The 23821-nt window shown below is 40.3% G+C and overlaps 1 protein-coding gene across 5 annotated transcripts in view; it reads left to right on the top strand.

The window, feature by feature from the left end:
- The first annotated feature begins 2451 nt into the window (after positions 1–2451).
- The window catches only part of LOC131404635 (interferon-inducible protein AIM2-like), a 66791-nt gene continuing 45421 nt past the window's right edge, over positions 2452–23821 (top strand). Inside the window, exons 1-2 of one of the 5 annotated variants that reach the window (XM_058539549.1) lie at positions 2452–3756; positions 18380–18521. The gene's annotated coding sequence lies outside the window, so the exon portion shown is untranslated. Of the gene's footprint in view, positions 3757–9650; positions 9932–18379; positions 18522–23821 lie in introns of those variants that run through there. The other 4 variants (XM_058539546.1, XM_058539545.1, XM_058539550.1 and 1 more) reach the window with 4 other exon arrangements.

The following is a 23821-nucleotide window of genomic DNA, read 5'->3' as shown; positions in this document are numbered from 1 at the left end:
AGGTCTTTCTCCCTTGACATTATTATTGTTGTTGTTGTTTTTATATTTGTCTCCTAAATCTACTCTCACAGCCTTTGGCTAAACATGCGAATTTAGCCTGTTCTACAGCTAGTAGGTGCCTACACTTAAGAAGGTCTTGGCTGTAAAGCTTGCTTTGGTGTTATTGTTGGTAATCTGTTATTCTGCTTTCATCCTATTTTGCTGGCAGAGAGCATATTTCCCCTCATGACGGTCAGGATTTTTAGTGGAGGCTTTCCCAGGATGTGCTGTTACAAACTCACACACACCCTGGCTCTGATATTTGTCTCAGAGAAGCAGCCAGGCATGGCAGCACACCAGCATGCCATTATCCTGGTCTCTGGGGACAGTGCTATTGTGGCCTCCCAGGCTCTTTACTTCTCCAGTCACACCTCCCTCTGCCAGTAGGGGGCGTCAGAAGCAGAGTGAGAAGGCCTCATTCAAATGTGTCATTCAAATATTAAAATCTGTCTCTGTCTTGGTGTGGCTTCAGGAGATTCAGTTGCCACCACCTGGGATTCACAGGGAGGATAAATTATTCAGACCTTTCTCCTGCATAACCTTCCTGCTTCCTCGCATGCCAGTGCCACCTCACCTATTTCTCTCTTTCTTTCCTGGGCTGGAGAGAAGGGCATATTGGTTCTCCAGTGGATCCCCTGATTCATTGGGAATGTGAAGGCGATGATCTGAGTTGTTCTCTATGACCAAAAATACTCTACCCCCAAAACAATAAATTGAAATAAAAAGAAATCCTAAACTCTTCTCGTAATGGTCATGCCACATAAAGAAAAAGATAAGGGCCTTCAGTTCTAGTGCCTTTTTGCAGCTGGTTGTCCTGTAATCCTGTATTCTCTGCTTTAAACTGGGGAGAAAATCTCAAAGAATAACAAAGATGACTGAGGATGGCAATAGGCAAGAGACCTGAAGTTTTTTATAGTCTGGAACAGATGCTGGCAAACTTTTTCTGTAAACGGACAGACAGTAAATATTTTAGGCTTTCTGGGCCCTTCTGTCTCTGTGGAACCTTTATTTCGATTTACAATCCTTTAAAAATGTAAAAACCCTTCTTAGTTTGGGATCCTTACAAAGATGGACCACAGGTGGAATTTGGCCTGTAGTTTGCCAACTCCAGTTCTATAAATTCATCCTCAATTTTAGAGCAACAAACTATCATAGAAAAAACTTCTAGAGACATGATATGTTAAATTGTGAGAGGAAGCAATAAGCAGGAATGTCAGGATCAAGCATGAATATTAGGAAAGAATTTCTGGAAAACAAAATGAGCAAAGACAATGAAAGGAAAGGAAGGACAGAGATTGCGAGAAAATTATTTAAGAGAATTAGGGATGTGAGAAAGAGGCAGGGAGATGGGATGAGGATTGAACAGAGTATCTCGAACAAAGTAGAGAATCTGAGAAAATGGAGTAAATGAGGTATATTTTCTCCTAAGTATTGTTATTGGCAAATACACGCAAGCCCTGCTGTGTGACAGACCAGATTTGCGTGGGCATTTGGGAAGGAAGTAACTCCCATCTTGTGGTTTTAACTACAGTCTGCTTTTAACTGTATGTGTCAGGTTAGAGGCCCTTACTTGCTTTCCTGTCACGTTGCCATGCTCTTGGTTTACTGCATGTTCAATCAGCTTTCGTGATTCAAAAAAAAAGGAGGGAAAGAATGAATCACTGCCCTGGGGTGCAAGTTGGCAAGGGTGAGTGGGAAGCAAAGCAATAATTGTCAAAAGCTTTCTATGGATTGAGAAATAAATGCAGTGATATCAGTGATGTAACTCTAATCAAAATATGAACGTTTCTTCCCTCAGATAATTGACCATCCAAAAATATTCAAGATGGAGAAAAAGGAAAATCAGAACATGAACTGAGAGCTAATACATGTGTCAAAGAGAAAATAAGGAAATAAATCTTAAATGTAAGACCGGGTTGGAAACCAGTTAAACCAGGCTACTTTTTTACTAGAAGATAATTTGGAAGACAGAGACTTCTAAAAGCCCTAGAAATACTGGACATCACAGGAAAGGGCCCATTTTCCCAGAATTATGAAAGAGCACTAAACGAGGAGTCAAACTATCTTGGCTTTAGTCTTTAGTCTGTTCCTTTCTAGCCTTGTGACTTCAGGAAAGTCACTTAGCTTATCTAAGTCTCAGTTTCCTCATTAGTAAAGTGGAGATAATATGTTTTTCCTATTTAATACTGTTGATTTGATTTGTACATGGATATTAAAGGGCTTTGTAAAGTATTAAGAACCATGGTAACGACAGAGATATTATTAGTTTGGTATTTTCTTATTATTTATTAGTATTTTATTAGTGGGTTGACTTTACTTGTACATGGAAGCTTGTGTGCTATGATTGAGGGATTTCTAAAGGACGAGCTGCCTATCAAATTTCTCCTAAATTGGACTGTGGTAACATGATTAAATCATTCCATGAGATTCTATGTTTCTACAGTCCCTAGGTTATAAAAATCAGAAATATTAAAGTGCAAATGTATCAAAGACAAGACCCAATTCAGCTGTGGCCATCTTAGCTCTTGATCAGCTGGTCACCTAGTAATGTCTTGGGAGAACAGAGCAGAATTGCCACTAGAGGTGTCCAAAGAGCTTGGAGTCACCATGAAAGCACTAAATGCCTGTCAATAGAACTCCAGAGGGGAGCAAGACATTAAGAAAGAGAGCAAAGGTCTTCTGCAAATGGCTTCACAATTGTGACCTAGGCCAATTTGTTCTGCCTGGAGCTAGGGTTTTTGAGAGATGGCAGCCTGTGACTTTTTTTCTTGAATTGCTTCCCAGTGCCTTTTTTACCTAAACAAGTATTCTCACGACAGGATTCTGACAAACCCTCCTGGAGCTATTATGACTTTCCACCAAAAATTCATGCTTCCCACCAGGAAACCATCTTTCCAGACTGGTTTGTATCTGGATGGGGCAGGTGAGTGGATGTGATGTGTGCACAGGCCGAGGTGGTTAACAAGCAAATACACTTTCTCCACTCTCTTTTTTCTTGTCTTCTCACGGGATATTGATGCCAGTGGCGATGCTGGAAACCAAGTCTTGAAGATGGAACGGCCACAAAAAGGAAGGATCTGAACCCAGGCCACCAGTAGCAGAGCGCGTGCACTTAACCGCTAAGCCCTGTGGCCGGCCGGAGCGAGTTTTTTTTTTACTTTCACTACCTGTCAGTCTTGGGTTAGCAGGTGTTCTTCTAACTCACTTGCTATCCTCACTTAGGAATGCAAAGTGATGGTGACTCAATAATTTAGAATTTCGCTGGTCTCTGTGGCAGTGGAAAGGAGGTGCTGGAAAATACACCACGTGTCTGCTCATATTTCACTGACCCAAGCAAATTATATGGCCATGTCCAAATTTAGGAGGATGGAAAGTTCAATCCAGCTGTGGCAGATTGTGTAGTTGTTTTAGGAAATAATTTTCTCTTGTTCTCTGCCCCAGGAACAGAGTCTTCCGCCATCCTGATTTTGTAACTTGCTTTGGCTGATGCAATGTGGGCGGAAGTGACAGCATCCTGTTCCCAGGCAGAGGCTATAAAAGGAGTCTCATGTTTTCACCTTCTCTTTTGCACTCTACCGTACAGCAATGGAAGGGCAGGCTCCCAGGATCCATTAGTTCTTCGTTCAGGCTCCTGGTTTGAGAGACGTGTGACGCTGATCTAGAGCCTGGAGCAAAGCCCAGCGGAACCACTGCTGAGCCAAGACAAATCACAGAACGGTGAGCAAGAAATGTTTGTTGTTATAAGCCGCTAAGATTTCAGATTGTTTGTAACTGGAGCAAAAGCTAATACACTCCATCATGTACTCAGAAGGAAGAAAAAGCCAGAATATTGGTGACTATTCCAGATGACTACCATCTTGCCTTTTAACTGTTGTGAATATTGCAGAAGATAGCCAGCTAATAAATATAGAAGGAGCGATACTGCTAGAAATCACTATTTGCTTATCCTGAAATAATTGATTCACGCAAAAATTATCAATGAATTTTGAAACCATTAGGTGAAAGTTTGTTTGTTAGGAAATAGAATATTTGGATGAGGCCTAAGTATCACCCGACAGATTACTTGCTCTTTGCAAAAGATTAAATGCACCTTTAAAATAGACAGAACTGTTCTCATCAAACCCTGCCTCACTGATAGTGGACAGCTTGACATGTGTGCCTCCTGGTGTAATACAATATGAAGTAGCAGCACTGCCTTTGAAATACCCTTGCCTAAAATGTTTCATCTGTGTTTAATCAAGACTTTTCTAGTCTAGAGTTCCAGTGTATAGGGAATACAGGACACATAGAAGCATGGTAAATACCACTAGGAGAAACAACTCATCAGGAATGTGGTAATTTTATAAGGTGATCATTTTAGACTCTTCAAAATACTGATGTCATGGGGATAACAAAGCATTGCGTGTGTGTGTATGTGTGTGTGTGGCTGTTCTGGTTTAAAAGTAACAAAAGATATAAAACAAAGGTAGTGCATAAGCCATGATTAGATTCTAGTTTGAAAGAACTAACTTAACTATAAAAGCATCTGTTGGGCTGGCCCCATGGCTTAGTGGTTAAGTGCGCGTGCTCCGCTACTGGCGGCCCAGGTTCGGATCCCTGGCGCGCACTGACGCACTGCTTCTCTGGCCACGCTGAGGCCGCGTCGCACATACAGCAACTAGAAGGATGTGCAACTATGACATAGAACTATCTGCTGGGGCTTTGGGGGAAAAAAAGGAGGAGGATTGGCAATAGATGTTAGCTCAGAGCCAGTCTTTCTCAGCAAAAGGAGGATTAGCATGGATGTTAGCTTAGGGCTGATCTTCCTCGCAAAAAAATAAACTGAAATAAAAAAAAAATAAAAACATCTGTTGTTTGCTTTGGGAAATTTGACTGTGGCTTGGATATGGGATAACCGGTTTTTTTTTTTTTTTTTTTTTTTTTTAAGCTGAGGAAGATTCACTCTGAGCTAACATCTGTTGCCAATCTTCCTCTTTTTTTTTTGGCTTGAGCAGGATTTGCCCTGAGCTAACATCTGTGCAAATCTTCCTCCATTTTGCATGTGGGTCGCCACCATAGCATGGCTGCTGATGAGTGGTGTAGGTCCGTGTCTGGGAACCAGACCTGTGCCGCTGAAGTGGAGCGTGCTGAACCCAGCCACTAGGCCACAGGGCCAGCCCCAATAACAGGCTATTTTTGATAATATTCTGAGGTGTGATAAAGGTATTGAGGCTATTTGGATTTTTTTTCTTATTATAGGAGATGTATGCTGAAGTATTTAGTGGCTAAATATCATAGTATCTAACCTAGTTTCAAATGGTTCAGCAATAAATTTGTATAGATAAACACATGCCTTATAATATTTGTAGTTCAGGCAAAATGTTAACATTTCTTGAATCTAAGTGATAGGTATGCAAGTGTTCATTATCTTATGCTTTCAAATTTATATTTGAATTTTTTCATAATAAAAATTCTGGAAACAAAACAAAGCAAGGCATTGGGAGTAAAATTCAAATTTGTACTCAAAATTTGTACTTCTGTCATCCTGATCCAGAGGTCTAGCAAGGTAAATGTGGCCTCAATTTTCTTTTCTTTTCCTTGTTTCTGAGCCATTTTATTTCAGGGATTCTGAGCCTGAATGGTTGCTCTTATCTCCTGCATCCTCCACCTTTTTCCCTTATACAAAGAACCATCCATTAATTTAGGGAAGGAGATCAATAATTACAGTTTACTTGACTTACAGCCCACCTGGAGAAACCATATCTTACTGGATAGCCTGGTGTGTCTCAGTTTTAGGAGGAACTTTATATATCAAAATGCATGTGCTTGAACTTGCTGTGTTATTATTTTTCCTATATTGCCACCTCTTCTGCCTCATAAGATGAGGCATTTCTCTTCTCCTTTAAGAAGAGCAATTAAGAAATTAACCTTCTTTAAGGTTAATTTCACCTTTGCTCCAGAGCACATCCTTTCCTGAGGCCTTCAGGATCTTGATCTGATCTTCTGTTACCCTCACTCTTCACATAATGTTTTTTGACTTTTGGCCTTCAGCTTAACACACACACACACACACACACACACACACACACTCACACACATCTGTCACCTCCATTTAAAAAATAATTCATTTTTCTGCCACGTAACAAGCCTTCCAGGATGTATTGACCTATCTCTGTTCTTCCTTGACTGCAGAATTTCTAACTACAATCTATATGAGCTATTACCATTTTCTAGCCACTTATACAATATTATCATTTATTTCTGCAACAACTCTTGCTAAAGTCACGAAAAAAGCAGCTTGATAGTCAAATCCAATTTTCTATTTTCTGTACTCATCTATATTTCTCTTTCTGCAGCTTTAAAAAGAAATATTCAGTACCTCTTCTATTTTAAGTTTTTTTCTGTAGTGTCCAGAGGGCCTTACTATTGTTTCAGAAGAACAGTTATTGCCAAGTGACTATAGAAGACCTGAGGTGCACAGACCTTTTCAGAGCAAGACTGGTCACTTTATTGGACCCTTTCTTACAAAACCCAAGGCCACAGGGGTTCTATTAACTCAGACTACTGTCTTCTTCCAGGCTCAATTTCCCTCTCTCCACTTTAAACCCTTTGTGCTCCTCTGTGTTTTTCTCTTGTCTCCGTTCTGTGGCCTTATACCTGGACTCCTTCTCAGCATGGTCTTTCATACTGACTCTCTGTTTGGGATATTCTTTTATCTTTGACTGGAGTTCCTCACATTGTACTGTCTCTTGGATCTCTGTCTCAGATTCATGCACAGCATCCTGAGGTCCATAGGTGTTTCACCCTTGCATTGTATTCAGGTTCCCAGGACACTGCACCTCTGACAGGACCAAGTATAATGGACACCACCATCATACACAACAGTGGTTTTGCCTAATAAATGTAGTTCTTAGGGCTTATGTGCCTTGCCCGTGGCCTCTATGGCTAAGACAGAAGTCAAGCATAGACTTGCTTATCTTGTGCCTGCAGACCCAACTTCTACAATTCTACGGAGAGGGCATGACTCCTAATTCAGCTTTGAACGTCAATGAAGATACAGGCTCTGACATTTTGAGGAGAGGTTTAAAAGCGGCATTTATTTTGCCCTACCTGAAAGATGAGACTGAAAAGTACGTTATACCCTGCACAAGAAGCTAGATAAAAAAGGCAAACTATGCAGAATCCCTGGCTGCCTCATGTGGACTTTATGAAGCCACTTTCCCAGTCAGAGCAAAACCTCTCTCTCTCAGGGTCCACTGGAAGAGAATGATCAAGCATCTGGTGTGGCATTGCTTTATGTCTGTTCTAAGATTTGACATTAAATTATGTTTCCCCTCCAAAAAATCTGAAAAAATAGGGTCAGGAGCCATGCAGATCAAATATTGTAAGCTGTGAAGATCATCTTTGTCCCATCCACCTAGATTCATGATAATCTTCAAGGCCACACTTCCCAGCTCCCAGACAATTTCACCTGGGCCCCTGCCAGGGACAACTACAGTGGAAGGGAACAGGGAATCATTGCAAGTTGTGGAAAAGTGGAGAAGGAATTTCCCTTGGAAACTAGTAGCCTCAGTCCTAGAGTCTGTGCCCCTGGAGAGCCATAAAGCACATTCCAAGTAAGAAACGCTCTGCCCGTGAGAAGTAATGAGATAAATGGTCATATTCAGGCATATGCATCCCTCCTTCCCAACCTTCCTAAGACCATGGGTTTTAGATACTAGTTCTTAACTACAGATCTGTGTAAAGTTGGATTTCAAGCCATTGGAAACACTATATATCTGGCTTGTTCAGTGGACCCAGACATCTACTGAGCCCATGCACACCCTACAGGGATCATCTTTATGAGATCACATCTGTGACACTCTGTGGGGATGGGCTTTTGCCTACCATATGGCTTCCTACTGCACTTAGTCATTCTGACGGAATTCTTTGCTGCAATAATCCCCTAGCATACCATGATCCTTCGCTTCACCTAATTATACCCTCACCAGTGCTACCTACTTTTTTCACCTGTATCTGGGTGTTAATAAATTATATGGTCCATTAGGGCAAGGTCTTCTCACAACAGGATGTAGTGTTACCCTCACATTGGAATGTGACTGTGCCTTTCATTATGCACACTATTTATACTTGGAACCAGAAGAACAGCTCCTCTGGGACTATATAGATAAAATTTTCCATCTAAATAAAAGTTTTTTTGCCTCAAACTATCCTGTTTAGATCTTTGCTGTCCTCATGTAGAAGGATGGAAATTTAAACTGTGACTGTATAGTTATGACAATATGTGCCTAATATCCATTCTCACTCATCATTAAGTTGTATTCAGCTGTGAGGCTGAAGTATTCATGAAACTCAACCTTGTGGGGAAAAACAACCAATCAAAAGCAGGAGACTGGTGAGTAGGTAAAGCCTTGCAGACATTCTTAGGAAAACTGAAATATTAAGTAATGCTTTTCTTTTCGGAATATAACTTTAGTATCTCAGCGGTTAATAAGTGTGATTCTTCATAATCCAGTGGGTTGAGAGTGACTGCTATCCAGAAAATCTATCAAAAACTCACCATCCTGTACGTCACTTCACACAGTCCTTGGTTTGTTGGGGGCTGGGCTAATTAGGGCAGCACTAAATCTACACAAATCCTGGTGAATACATGTATGAGAGCTCAGAAGTCTAATTTGTGGGTGATATGTTCTCCAAACAGGGTTATTTGCATGAGGTAAGACAAGAAAGTAAGCCCCAAAGACTGAAAGTAATATAACCATTTTTGGGTTTGAGGGCACTATTGGAAGATCATACTCCGTTAACCACCTCATTGTCCATTGACTAATCTCCTTAAGAAAGATCAACTTTACCTGAAACTTGGCTATAGCATCAGCTTTTTTTTTTCCCCCAAGAAATCTTCTTTTGCCCAGATCTTAGCCTATCCCTGATTCCAGAGTTGGTGTAGGGGGAGTTCCTAGGAGAACCAAGCTATTAACTTTATTTGCTCCCAGCCCTGAAACTGGGAAATTATCTAGATTTCCTAGTAGACCTGCCCATGCCTGCTCTAAGGGTCTCATTGTGGTCCTAATGTGATCACATTTTTTACCAATATCTCTTCTAGCCACTTCCACTGCCATGTTTTTTCTGGCAGGATTTCTCAGCTCACTCGCCTGAACCTCATCCAAGGCTACAGGAATTTGTTGACTGACATGGCAGACAGTTAGACAGGAATGCTCTGAACTATGGTTTTCAAACTTCCCTATACATCAGAATCACCCTGGAGAGCTTGTTAAAACAGCTTGCTGGTGCCATTCCCATAGCTTTGGATTTATTAGGTCTAGGGTAGGGCCCAATAATTTGCATTTCTTTTTTTTTTTTCCCCAAGGCCCCAGTAGATAGTTGTATGTCATAGTTGCACATCCTTCTAGTTGCTGTATAATTTGCATTTCTAACAAGCTTCCGGGAGATGTTGATGTTGCTAGTCCAGGGGCCACACTTTGAAAAACACTAAGTGTAAACACCCTTGAAATTTGACAAACAAAATAAAGGAAGAGTTCTTTGCTTTCATTTCCCTATTGCTAAAATATCTTTGACTTAGTTCTCAAGTTAAAAGGAGAAAAACTGTTCAGTCTTGCGTGAAAATGGAAACAGAAAGCTAAGAACTTTGATGGGAGGAGCCTTAAAATCCTCTGTTAATTTTACCCCTTTCCTTCCCAAAATTTAGCAGCCAGTTAAACAGCAAGAGCTAGTCAAGTGTCCAAGTGACACTAGCCAGTGACACTCTTTCCTTATTATCTTTCAAAACCTCTTCTGTCCCATCATTAATAAATGAAGAGCTTTACCTGATATATTTTTCCACCTTCACAAGACAAATAGTCAACCTTGAAGCTTTGACTCAAGGAGTAGTCTGCTGTGGAAAGATTTCAGTGAGGTAAGACCTGTGGGAAGTTTTCGAGAAAAGCTCTGGGGAACCAGTTGCTAATCAGAAAATTAGTTATGGGTTTCTGTGGGGAGAAAAAGGTCTAGTATTGACTATATTCCAGAAAAGGAAAAGCCATCGGTTATCTGATTCTAAACCATCAGTTGACTGAGGGAATAGAAGTCACCTTTTATTTCACCACAACTGAGACCTTAACAAAAGGAAATGCATTTGGCTGCGGCAGGAGTTAGAATATATTGTCCAAGGGGTTGACCCAGACTGAGTCTAAAAAGAATTCTGATTTTCTGGGTGTAATGGTCTGCAGGCGTCTTATTGACATGAGTTTATATTTGGAGGCTTTTGATTTCTGGCTGAAGGAGGGAGAAATTTAAGGGCTGGGCTGCAGTTCCTAGGAAAAAGATGACAACAATGGTATGACAAAATGTCTATGATGTAATATTAGGTTAAAAACATCAGAGTCCAAAACTATATTATACATTATTCTTACAGTTGAAAAAATACCTGGCAGCTAAACTCTCACTCCACAAACTCAGAAAGGCAAGAAGTATGGCTTTTTAAAATTTTTCTGTTACACGTTTTAATTTCTATTTCTTATAGTCTATTCAACAGCAGAAAATTTATTTCAGTTCATTTAAGATTGGACCCCATTTTTCCTACAGTCACAGCTAAATTCCTAGAGTTTGAGGAACCAATTAGGTTGTATTCTAGTGATAACTATTCTATAAAATTTGTTGAGAGAGCTTTCATAGCCCTATTAAATATATAATAAATATTTCTAAAGGTTTCATCAAATGAAAGCTGTTAATTGTGTTATTCAACTCTTCTATATTTTTGCTGAATTTTTTTGGCTGCCTGAACAATAATAATAATTGAAAGGAATGTAATCTCCCACTATCATGGTGATTTGTCAATTTATTCCTGCAGGTCTATCAATTTTTGTTTATATCTATTGAGTCTATTTAATAATATGCATACATGTTTAGAATTATTGTATTGCTTTGGTGACTTTAACCTTTAATCATTGTATAGAACCTCTGTCCTTAATGGTGCTATTTGTCTTAAAGTCTTCTTTGACTGATATTGATGTAGCTATACTGGCTGTCGTTTGGTTAATATTCAGCTGATGTATCTCTTCCCATTCTTTCCTTTTGAACGTTTCAGTATTTTCATGCTTTAGGTATGTCTTTTGTAAATAGCATGGGAGCTGGATCATGTTGTAATCCACTCAGACATTCTCTTTTAAGTGTCAGGTTTAATTTATATGTATTGGGATAATTGATGTATTTGGATTTGATGTTATCTTATTTTCATATTATACTTCTTTTTCTGTGTTTGCTTTCTCTTTTTAAAAAATCTTTTTTAGGATCAGTATTTATATATTTCCCTTGATCCTTGTTTCATAAGTCTTATGTCATGAATTCTGTGGGGATGAGTCACTTTCTTAAAGTCCAAGTAAGCTGCTTCCAGATGTAGCCTTTATGTCTAAATATTTAGCAGAAAGGTCTCTTTCTCTTTTTTTAATTGGGGTGAAATTCACATAACATAAAATTAAGTGTTTAAAAATGAACAATTCTGCAGCATTTAGTACATTCATAATGTTGGACAAGCACCATCTCCGTCTAGTTCCAAAATATAACAAGGTCTCTTCTGCTTTGTCCTGTAATGTATTTTATTAGGCCTCATGCCAGATTGTTTTAATTTTCTTGACAAAAGAGAGCTCTACACATACCCAGCATCTTCCAAAGGAGATGTGGCCTGCCCTTGGCCTCATTCCTTGTCCACTTTGCAATTAGAATAATCACCAGTCTAATCTGAGGTCAAAGAATGGATGAAGATGCCTAGTCCTACCTGACCTCGCTGCAGTTGCTGTTGCGAGCTAGTGTTTAGTGTGGCTTCTTCTAACTGAGATGAGTCTTGTCCTACTGGTGGATTATGTTTTTTGCCTTTTTTAATTGAGATATAATTGACATATAACATTACATTAGTTTCAGGTGTACTGACTGTTTCTTGTAGGTGCTGAACGCTAGATTACAAGAAAACCACAATCCCCAGTAAAGGTTGAGCTCTACCTGACTCTACCCCACCCTAGATCACATTCTAGTAAGGATGTATAATTCCCTGACTGCTAATGGAATGGAATGTTGCTAGGATCCAGCAACCTCACCTCAAACTTTTCCCTGATGCTTTCTAAACAATGTAATTTCTGAACATATGTGGAAAGAACAAGAGTGTGAACAGATGACACTTTGGGCACTAAAATATCAATATGCATGCAGTGAAAAGTTTGATCTCAGTTTTCTGCTGACAGAAACGGCGCAGACCCCGTTTCTCTAATCTAGAGGGACAGGAATTGGGGGAGGGACAAAATGTCTTCCAAACTTTTCGATTTTAGGAGGACAAGTTTTGGGTAGTAAAGTATATTAAGGTTACTGATTTCTCTTATCAAGTCATTTCCATCAGCTACTCACACTCTGGCAATAGATTGACTGATGGTGTAAGATTTTTTTTGCAAATCTGTGTGTTTGTCTTTGCCTTCATAGATAATTTGCTGGAAAGTTAGGAACAGAAATTATGCACCAGGACATCTGCATAGATTTTTTTTCAATGACATTTTGGGGTCCATAGACCCTGGTACACCAAGTGCGCAGGGAGAGGATCTGAAGGAACATAGAATTTGGGCCTTTTGTGCATAAATGGTGCCCAGAAGTTTGTTAACAGCTCAGATTCTTGTTCTCAGAGCCTCCATTGAATAAGATGTGGTAGGATGACTCCTGAGGCAGGTTTTATGTGGAATTAGGGCCATGTTCTTGGTCTCAGTCACCTGCCCAGAGATCAAGGTGGAGGCTGAAGGGAGAACCTCAGTCACTGCCTCTGCCTCTGTCCTGTGGTCTAGTCACTGAACAGCTATTTCCCATGGCTCAGCAAAGTCACCTGCCCTCCTGGGAGGACAGACGCCTTGGAGTCCTGAAATTATCTCTTCTTCACAGCTTCTGCACTACAGTTTCCTTCCTTTTTCTCCATGGGGGAATTTAGAGTATCAGATCTCTGTGAATTTCCTGGATCTTTGGAGATCTATTTGAGGCAAGTCGGTAAAGCACTGAGAAGAGCGTTGGTTCAAATGACATCATTTAGAAGCTCAGTCATTTTACTTTACTTCATTTATGTTTTTATTGATCTGATCACCACCTGACACATATTTTTGTTTATCCCACTGTAATATTGGCCCCATTCAGGCATGGGATTTGTTTGACTTTTATGAACTGTATCTGCATTGCCCAGTACATAGCCTGGCACGTTGTCATTAGTATTTATTGCATTAGGTTTGCTTCCTTTTTATACTTTATTTTTATTATTCTAAGTCACTCTGAAGTGAACACCTTCAGGTTCTCATTATACATAACTCTGATGTGGACATCTTCTTTTGAATTATTTCATAAGATACATCACTTGAGTGCAATTGTTAGGTCAAAGGTGTAACTATTTTTGACTGCTAATATGTATTAACAAATTGCTTTCCAGAATGTGCTGCAGGTTGTCAGAGTCTCCATAAATGTATTTGTGGTTTTTACTTTGCTGATTTAATAGTCATAACATGATAGCAATAAATTAATTTCAATTTCTTTGATAATATTTTAATAGTTCCTTTATGTACCCTTAATCTATCATGGAGGAGGAAGAATAGCATTACTTCCATTTCTCTATACTTAATTACTCCATAAGTATTAAGTATTATGAGCCTTTATATCTAGAAGATATTTGGCTGTTAGAGAAAAATTGTTCACGGGCATCAAAGGGAAAAAATAAAATGGGAACCAATTAATGCCATTTGTCATTTTTGTGTGTTATCGTTCATGTATATCATCTTTATTCTGAAGGCTAAATGAAATTACCACTCAGGTCTGAGTATGAAGAAAATTTTGCTGTTTTTTCTTTTCACCATAAAAATCATACCTCTCTTTAGGTTCCTAACTAGTTGTAGAGGACTTAAATTTTTCCAGAAAGAAAAGGGCTGAGGTTTGGAGGTAAAGCAGCTATGCATGCTGGTGTGTGTATGCATGTGGGGGTGAGGATGGGGATGCTGGTGAGAAGCTAGGCTGAAGGGAACCTGAGGCAGTTATGATTTGTATTCAATTTAAAGTAACAGAGACTCGAATGAACAAAAACAAAAAATGTTGGCTTAAACAGACGTTTAATGAAATGTTTTGTTTTTTTTATATCTGTTATAAACTACCCGGGACTGGTATAGCAGCTTTGCAAAGCCACCTGGGACCCAGGATACTTCTTTGTACTTAGTCATACTTAGGGTGTGCTTGTCACCTCATGGTTACTACATGGCAGTCTCAGTTCCATCTTAGTGTCCTATCTGAGGCAGTAGAAGTGGGAGGGCAGAGGGCAAAGGGCCAAAGGCTTGTCTTTACCTCCACTCTCACCCGTTCACAAGCTCCTCTGTAAGGCCCTTCTCACAACTTTTGCTTGGTTAGCACTGTGTCACATGGCTCTCCCTATGTATCAGGAAGTCTGGGAAAGGTAGGAACTGTTTTGTTGTGTTTTTCTCTCTTTCCTTGCTTGTAAACTGGGCACGTTGAGACCATGCAGGATGCTTTTAGAAAGGAAGAGTGAAGATTTAATATTGAGTAGTGTTCAGTAACATTGAGCTGCCACAGAAGAGTGAGTTTGTCAGTCACATCGTCTTCATCACCCTGGAGGTTTGAGTGAGAGGTAAGGCAGGGATTAGAATAAACATTAAAAAGCAACAAGAGTTCAAGATGATAAAAATGTTTTGAGTCGATATCATTGTGAGTGTATTTAATGCCACTGAATTATAGACTTAGAAATAGCTAAAATGATAAATGTTATGTTATACATATTTTACCACAATAAGAAAAGAAAGCAACAGGAGTGATAGGCATTAGGCTGAGGGAGAATTCTAAACTTCTCTGGGAAGAACGGAAGTGGAGGAGCTGAAATGTAATGAGATGGTTCTGAGGTGGATTGTCTGAGGTGGATTAACTGTAGCAGTAGTGATAGAACTCTTTGACGGAGCTTAAACAAACGTTTCCTATGTCTATCCATTGTCCCCCTCCTGTTCCTCTTCTAAAGGATTGAAGAGTATGTCTTCTTAGATGCTGACTGTAGCCTGCAGGGTCACCCCTCCTGCTCTGATGATCCATCTTGTTAAATGTGTCAAGCAGAGTCTTCCCCACCCACATCTCGAGGAAGCCTGACTCATTTGTGCTTTGTATTGGAAGGAAAAGTAGAGGCTTTTGGAGTTGGGATTGGCTGAAGCATTAAGTTTTTAAACACTTTTAAGAAAAATCTAAATTCTACCCAGTTTCAACCCCTGGGCACACTGCTTTCCTGCATATACTGCTTTCTTGAGGACTTTTCTGTCTGACCACTTGGTACAGTTTCTGAATACAGGTTGAAATTGCTCTAGATGTGACTTCCCATTTGCTTCAGAGTAAGGCCAGAGGCTGGACTATGGCTTATCAGTAGGGCCACGAAACGTCATGATTTGCCTGGTTTATGACTATTGTCCCAGGGTAATTCTTAGTAACACCTCTTTTACTCTTAAATGGGTTCCAGTTTGGAATAAATTATATGGCCCTTCTACCTCTAAGGCCCTACATGATCTGTCCACCCCCCTCCCAGGGTACTTCTCTGACCTCATCTCCTATTATTCCCCTCCTTCTTGCTCTGCTGTGACCACACGGCTCCCCACTGTTCCTTGAACTCATGGGTGTGCTCCTGTCCTAGAGCCTGCACACGAGTTGTTTTCTCTTTCTAGAATGCTCTTTCCCAGATATCTGCATAATCAACTCCTTCAAGTCTTTGCTTAAATTTTACCTACCCGATGAGACATAGACTGACTACCCAATTTAAAATTGCATCACTCAATCCCCCTGCATCCCTGATCCCCCTTATCCTGTTCCAGTGTTTCCTATTTCAGTAACATACTATATCACTTACCTATATATCATGTTTGTTGTTCCTCTCCAGCTAGAATATGAGCTTCTCGGGGGCAGAGACTTTGTCTTTTTTGTTCCTCAATGTAGCGGAAGTGCCCAAATGCCTCACACGTAGCAGGCACTCAGTATATATTTGTTGAATGAATGAGTCAAAGAATGAGTGGAAACATATAGGATCTATGGCCCATTTCTTCAAAGACTTGCCCAATAACTGGCTAGCTGTAAAGAGCCACGGTGTTAATAGCTGATGGTGACTTACTAGTTTATCCCTAAACTGGATATCTTTTGCATTTTTATTTCCCAAAGGAGTATTGGAACTTTTACAGCATAAATTTTGACCATTTTATCACAGATGAGTTTTGGGGAAATTTGGAAGATAACTAGGTCTTCAGGATTTCTAGAAATAATCCCACAGAGGCAGCTGTCTATTTGATCTAAGAGAAAGGCTAATCCTGCAATAATGGTTCTAAAAGTAAAAAGGTATCGATATTGGCACAATACTATGTAGTTTATAGAGCTCTCTCAATTCCACTATCTTATTTAATCCTCACAACAGCGTTTTTTATTATCCCTATTTAATTTATGAGGAAACAGAGCCCAGAGAAACTAATGACTTTCTGAAAGATGTATCGTTAGTTAAGTGGCAGAGTGGTTAAGTGGCATGGCACCTTCACACTCCTGTGTCAGCACCACATTTTTCTTAATATCCCTTTCTAAATTATATCAGGACATGCTTTCATTAATTGCGTCTTTTGCAGTCTTGTGGGAAAGTATGCAAGAAACAGGGAATATTCTGACCCACAGCATGTGAGAGGATGTCATTGGGGTCTAGTAGGCAACTGGACACTGTGGGAGCAAGGCCAAGGGCATTTTTCACCCAGATCCAAATGACATTTTATACAATGCTTTCACAAGAAAGAGAAAAAATCTTTCTTTCTTTATGACATTTCACAGTCCCCTCCAGTTTCCTTCTGCTCTCGCAACCGTGACAACTGTAAGCATAATAATAGTAGTAATAATTATGATATATTAAGCTCAAATATGCATCATGAACTATTCAAAGTGCATTATATGTATTAATTCACTTATATCCCATGTCAATTCTATGTAGTAGGTACTGTTATTGGCCCATTTATCATAAAAAGTCCAGAAAGTGCATTTGATCACATTTCAAAGCATAGAAATGGGATTTGAACCCATGTAGTCCATTCCAGAAAAGTGTCGTTCAATAGAAATATGAGCCTCATGTGAATTTTAAATTTTCTAGCAGTTAAATCAAAAAAGTAAATAGAGGGGCTGGCCTGGTGGAGTAGTGGTTAAGTTTGCGCGCTGCGCTTCGGTGGCCTGGGGTTCGCATGTTCGGATCCTGGGCGCGGACCTACACACCGCTCATCAGGCCGTGCTGTGGTGGCATCCCACATACAAAATAGAGGAAGATTGCCACAGATGTTGGCTCAGAGCCAATCCTCCTCAGCAAAAAGAGGAAAATTGGCAACAGATGTTAGCTCAGGGCCAATCTTCCTCACCAGAAAATAAAAAGATAAAAAGAAACAAATGAAGTCAATTTTAATAATGTGCTTGGTTTAACCTAATATATTAAAAATAGTAATACTTCAACATACTTTGGCTATAAAAATTATTAATATGATATTTTACATTTTCGATACTAAATCTTCTAAATATGGTGTGTAATTTACTCTTATAGCACATCTCAACTTGGGTGCTAAATTTTAATCAGAAATACTTAATCTGTCTTGAGATTTCATAAAATTTATAGTTGAAAAAGTAGATTTACATATCCAAGTTATTTCAATTGTACTTAAGTCTTCCAATAACTGAACTGAATCTGAGTTTTTAAATGAAAATTAAATACAACGTAAAATTCCGTTCCTCTGTTGCACATTTTGAATGCTCCATAGCCACCTGTGGCTTGTGGCTGCTGTTTTGGTCAGAGTGGCTCTAAAGTCCATGCTTATAACCACAACGTCACGTTGCTTCGATTGCCAGGGGAGAAGCCCTCCTGTCACTGTGGCTCTGCCCCAATTGCCCCATCCCTGAGTAGTCTCTTTCCATCTTCTCCTGGTGAACTTTTCAGATCCTCTCACATTAGCCCATAATCTTCATCTTCATATTCAGCATTAACATTCAAATGCCCTGAATTACACAGATCCTACATCCTACTTGGGGGAAGGTGAAAAACTGTGAAACAAAAAGAACATGTAGGTTTTCCCTGTTAGCTCTGCTTAATATATAAGAAAATTCAGGATGCAATAGGGCTATGTTGTACCAATCCTGGGGGAAAATAATAGCCAGAATAGATTTCATGTCAGACCCATTGCTTAGTGAGGTTCCAAAATAGCTCCTTCAATTATGATTGAAACCCCCCTCACATCCTCTTTGTGTTGGTGTGGGCAAATTTGGGAGTGGGAGATGATTTGTAAGGAATTGAAAAGTGAAATAAATGTTTCAGATTTCGTCATCAAGGAGGAAGTTCTTGCCCCTCTCTAGCCAAGAGGATGTTGAAGTGAAAAGAAGAAAGGAGAGATCTGTAAGACGACTGAAAGGGGGAGCGTTCAGGACTGAGTACATCTTCGCTTGCATTTCAGTCAGTGGTAAGCGCTGACTTAAAATCTAGGAAATGGTTAGTTGGGTCACTGTACTCATGCATGCTGGGCCCAGAACCACAAAGTAATGAATTGAGGACTAAGAAAACCTGCCTCCATCTTCTCCCCTCCAACTGCTCCCTTGGTGAGGTGGAGAGAGGAGATGACTCTCTCTGAAGACTGACCTAGAGGAAGCTTGGCTGCTGTGACTGATGGTCTCCCTGAGATGAACACTAAGCTGAGGATTATTGTAAGGCCAGGCTGACGTAATAGACTAAGAAAATAAAGCATGGTAATTGTGAAAACTATGAGTGTATGTGATATCATCCAACTAATGTAGGATGAAAACAAGTATATTCCCTGTCCTGTGTGTAGGCGGGACAGCCTACGACAGCTAGAGTACACCTCGGCCTGGGGGAGGGTAGACCTGGAAGCCAAGTGGAGATTGATCCACTGCCAGTAATCTCACCCATGTGTGGTGCCCTTTGGATTTTACAAACATTTTCACTTCAGGTACCTCATTTGAGCCTCCAAAAAAGGCCATAGAGAAGATATTATTAGCCTGGCCTTACAGATGAGGACTCTGAGATTCAGAAGGATTAGGGAGCCATTTAGGGCCACACAGCCAAGAACCAGGTCTTCGACTTCAGCCTCTTCTCCACTGAGCTCCGCTGCCTCCTCTATGGGTAAGACCTACGACAAAGAGCGTATGTATCCTGACTCGTTGTAGAGGAACACTCTGGACTCTCTAGGGCTTAGAGATAAACACAAACTTAGGTTCACGAAGGGTTTTATAGTCACATTTCTTCTTATTTCTGCTTCCCCCTTTGTAATAGGAAGGTCTAGGATTTCATCTAGTTCTCTCTAGCCTGACCCATTGGCGCTCTCCTTCTTAATTCATGTGGTCCTTCTTTCCTTCCTCTCTCTTTCCCTTTTCTTCTTTCCTCCCTCAGACATTCATTAAGTGTATTCTATGTATTGAGCATTACAACGAACATCAGGAAAACAAAGATGAATAAAAGATTGTCTTTGTTTCAAGAAATGCATGGTTTATAAGGGAGACAGATTAAAAAACAAGTTGCAGTAGAGACAGACAGTGGTGGCCCAGAGAGAGCATTTTATGGGCAAGGTGGAGGAAGGTTGGGAAAGCCTTCAGTAACACGGAGGGTCAGATGTCTGGAGGGGATGACTAGGAGTATGTCAGACATTGTAAGGTAGAGAAAAGACACTCTATGTTCTGCGAAGAGTCTACCTATAGTGATGCATGCTGAGTTTTGCTAGGTTTTATCTACCAGTTCACTTTTTACCTATTGTGGGCATGCTGTAAGGGTACCTAGTTTGATTGCAGACCGTGGAGCCCTGGCTGAAGCATAAGCAAGTTCCATGGTAGAAGCCAAAATGAAAGGTTAGGACTAGGAGTAAGAATTACATTCTGCTCTCAGTTTTTAAGCCCCAAGAAGGCAATTATTAAGGCCAATGTGCAAGTGTAAACACTGATGGGAAGATAACTTGAGGCCAGGGTGCTTCCTTGTTGCTGCTTCAGTCAGTCTCCCTTGGTTCAACGTGATCTTGTTTCTAGAGTTGGGCTTCCCTGCTGCCAGATTAGAATTCTACATTCAGCATAGGCAGGCCTGAAGGCTGAGATGAAGTGATACTCTGGCTTTTCTGGGGAATGTGGGAGGAGCCCAGAGCTGTAAGAAGCCCTTTGCCAACGAAAGTCAGTGTAGCACGTTCCAGGGAGGAAATGTGGCTGCTTGGTTGCTAATCTGAGCAGACAGCAGCGTACCAGGCAGGTGTGGTTGTGCTCCTGCTCTCGATTCAAGCGGGTGATTTGAAAAGAGACAAGTGGTTCCCAGAATCAGACACAGAGTAACATGATACGTGGAATAGTCTTTGAGAGGAAAAGAAATACAGCAGGTCTAGACAACCCTGTGGATTGTGGTCCTGAGTTATACATGATAGAGATGAGTCAGAGTCTCAGATCCTAAGTATTTCACCTACATCACCTTTCACCTCTAGTCCATGGTATCCACCTGGTCCTGTGGCCACTCTCAGGAAGTTTTTTTCTCTGGACAATAAAATTTAAACATTTTCCTCTATGACCATACATATCTTATCTGTTTCTCTGACTATCCTTCCAATTCTGTCATCCCATTCTCCCTGCACTTTGTCTCCTTCTGCCTCACCCACATCTGCAGTTTCTGACCTATTTTCTCAGAGTGTGTTTTCCCCACCTTCTTCCCTGCTTTTTCTATTAAACTTGGATTCCGTGGTCCAGAACTTCAATAACACTTCCCGTTATCCTTAATTCTATTGTTCAACCATCCTTTTGGTGCAAGACTCCAACTGTCTGCCTTTTTTGAACTTACTCTGGGGTTACTGAGCACTGATGGAAAAAATCACACAACCGTGAAGCTGGTGCCACTATATATTTAAGATTCTCAAACTCAGCTGGGTCCTCACTTGCCAGCATCATGAAATGTCCTCTCCTCATCATCCTGTTTTTTTTTTTTCCTGCATAACATTTGTCACAAACAGAAATGATCTTGGGGGTGTGTCTGGTTATTGATCATCTTCCTCCACTGAGGTTCCGTGAGGAACAGCCTTTGTTTATAGTACTGTCTCCTCCATCCCCAGCACATGGTACATGGTAGATGTTTGTTAATCAAATAGACAAGTCTCAGTTAGATGTCACTATATCTAGGAAGAGTTCTGGAATCCTGTCTCCTATCAAGTCTGAGTTAGGGATTTTTTCTTAGCATCCTGGGTTTATCCATCACAGCATTTTTCACACATTATTCTCATTACCTATTTATTTACTATTATCTTTTTCTAGATCAGCACCGTCAGATAGAACTTTTCACAAAGCTGGAAATAGTCTATATCTATGCTGTCCAATACAGGAGCCACTAGGCACATGTGACTGCCAAACACTTGAAATGTGGCTAGTGTGAGGGAGGGAAAGACATTTTTACTTTTATTTAATTTTAATTAATTTTAAATTTAGATAGCCATATATGGTTAGTGGCAACCATATTGGAGAGCACACACAATTCTAGATTTTAAGCTCTATGAGGTAAGGGGCTGTTTCTGTCTAGTTTTCTATTGTATGTCGCAGGGCCAGCACAGTGCCTGACATACCATAGGCATCCAGTAAAAAGAAAGTTGGGCATATAATCTGTAGATTGGGTGTCTCTTAGAGGTTGATCCTCTCTGTGGTGAGATGGAGGTTGAATGTGAGAAAATTCTATTTCAAAAGGACTTGGATATCTGTGCCGATGAGTTTAAGAAATTTAAGTTATTATCGTGTGTGTGAAAGATCTGCAAATGTGAACTAGCAATAGCTGCTAGGCCTAAGGTAGCTGAAGTTCTGATAGAAAATGCTTATTCTGCCTCAGCTCTGAACTATACCATAGAGAGTTTTGAAGTATATTTTCATAAATTGTCTGAAGATCTACAAAATAAGAAAAATGAAGGAGGTACCTCTTGGGAATGAAACATTACCTCAGAATGGAGTGGGTATCTCTTTTATTTCTCTTTCGTGGCTGAGTGGTTGTAGTGCCTGCAATTCTTGAGTTACAAAATTGATTTTCCAATTTAGTGATGTGAGGTAACACTTAGAGTTCGTGCCATATAACAAGCACTAATCTAAGTGCTTTATATGCATTAATTTCTGTGATCCTCAAGTACTACTATTATCTCTATTTTGCAGATAAGTGACTTGCCCAATGTTATTCAGCAAAGTGGGGAAACAAGGATTTGAACCCAGGCATTCTGGTTCCAAAGTCCACTCTCCCTTGTATTGCCTCTTGTATAATCAATTGAGCTGTCTCTCTATACTTATCATAACTCTAAACAGGTTTGCTGTGGCTGTGAAGTTGTGTGTGTATATGTGTGGTGAGAGTTTCCTTATGATGGTGATTCTGCATTGCAGCCGAGAAGGTGAGGGGACTGGAATGAATAAGGAGTGGGATGATGTAACTATGGTCCAGTGGAAAAGAATTCACCTTGGAATTAGAAGCCTCTGTTTTCTCACTTAGGGAGTTTTGGAAAATATTACTTACCTCATTTGGTTATTAAAATTACATAAAGTATGTATGTGAAAGGGTTTATAAAGTATAAAGGGCTTCATTAGGATGGGTGCCTGAGAATCTAAACTATTGGCACAGTAGCCATTAAGGAATGCCAGGTCTCAGAGGTTACACAGTTACAGGACTTAGGGTTGGCCTAAGATTCGGGGAGAATTCTGACTTTTCTGTATCCTGCAGTTCAAGGATTCATTCTCTTGTAGAGTGAAAGAGATGCCTAAGGGCTTTCTTGCAATTCCAGATTTTCTGTGTCTTGGAGTTGCCTCAATCCCAGAGCAGCCCAATGTCTAGGAAATGACCCAAATTACAAGCAGAAAAGAGATTTAAGGATGAAGGGAGCACCTTTTTTTTTTTTTTTTTTTTGTCACTAACGGTCAATGCAGTCCCTCACAGCCCCTCCAGAAGACGAAAGTCGCTTGTAAGCTTTGAAGCAGCCAGTTTACATATACCTCTGCTCTGATGGCTGCTAACACCTACGAATAGTTACATGCGTCTTCTTGGCTGGTTCCAGCTCTGACTCTGTAGTGAGCAGCACTCTGTCACCATGGGGGGTCTGCCTGAGAGTACCACTTGCTGTTCTGGCTGTGATCATACTTCATGGGAGAGCTAGTAGGCCACAGAAATTATGAAAAGTTGGGAGCATTACAAAGTTATTGCTGCCTTATGAAGCAATTATTTTATTATTATTTTTTTTTTTGGTGAGGAAGTTCAGCCCTGAGCTAATGTCCCATGCCGATCCTCCTCTTTTTTGCCGAGGAAGATTGGCCCTGAGCTAGCATCCGTGCCCATCTTCCTCTACTTTGTATGGGATGCTGCCACAGCATGGCGTTATAAGCAGTGCATCGGTGCGCACCTGAGATCCGAACCTGCAAACCCTGGGCCGCTGAAGCAGAGCGTGCGCACTTAACCGCTTGCACCACCGGGCCAGCCCGAAGCAATTATTTTAGAATGTCTCGTAAAGCTGGGAAAAGAGATTGTGGGATAAGTACCATCAAAATCCATAAAAATTTTTTAAGTGAAAATAAATGGCAATTTATTTATTAAATCCTGGATTATGATTCCCTTGGTATACATGGGACAACCAACATTTATTAAGCTCATACTGTGAGCTACCCACTGTGCTAGGCGATATTGACACATCATCCTATTTCTCCTCACAGCATTCTTGCAAAGTAGACATTGTACCTTTATTTTACAGATGAGACTCATAGAGGCTAAGTA

The sequence above is a fragment of the Diceros bicornis genome, chromosome 4, assembly GCF_020826845.1.
Source record: "Diceros bicornis minor isolate mBicDic1 chromosome 4, mDicBic1.mat.cur, whole genome shotgun sequence".
Taxonomy (NCBI): domain Eukaryota; kingdom Metazoa; phylum Chordata; class Mammalia; order Perissodactyla; family Rhinocerotidae; genus Diceros; species Diceros bicornis.
The sequence above is the reverse complement of the archived record's forward strand: the minus strand, read 5'-3'. Positions and strand labels throughout refer to the sequence as shown.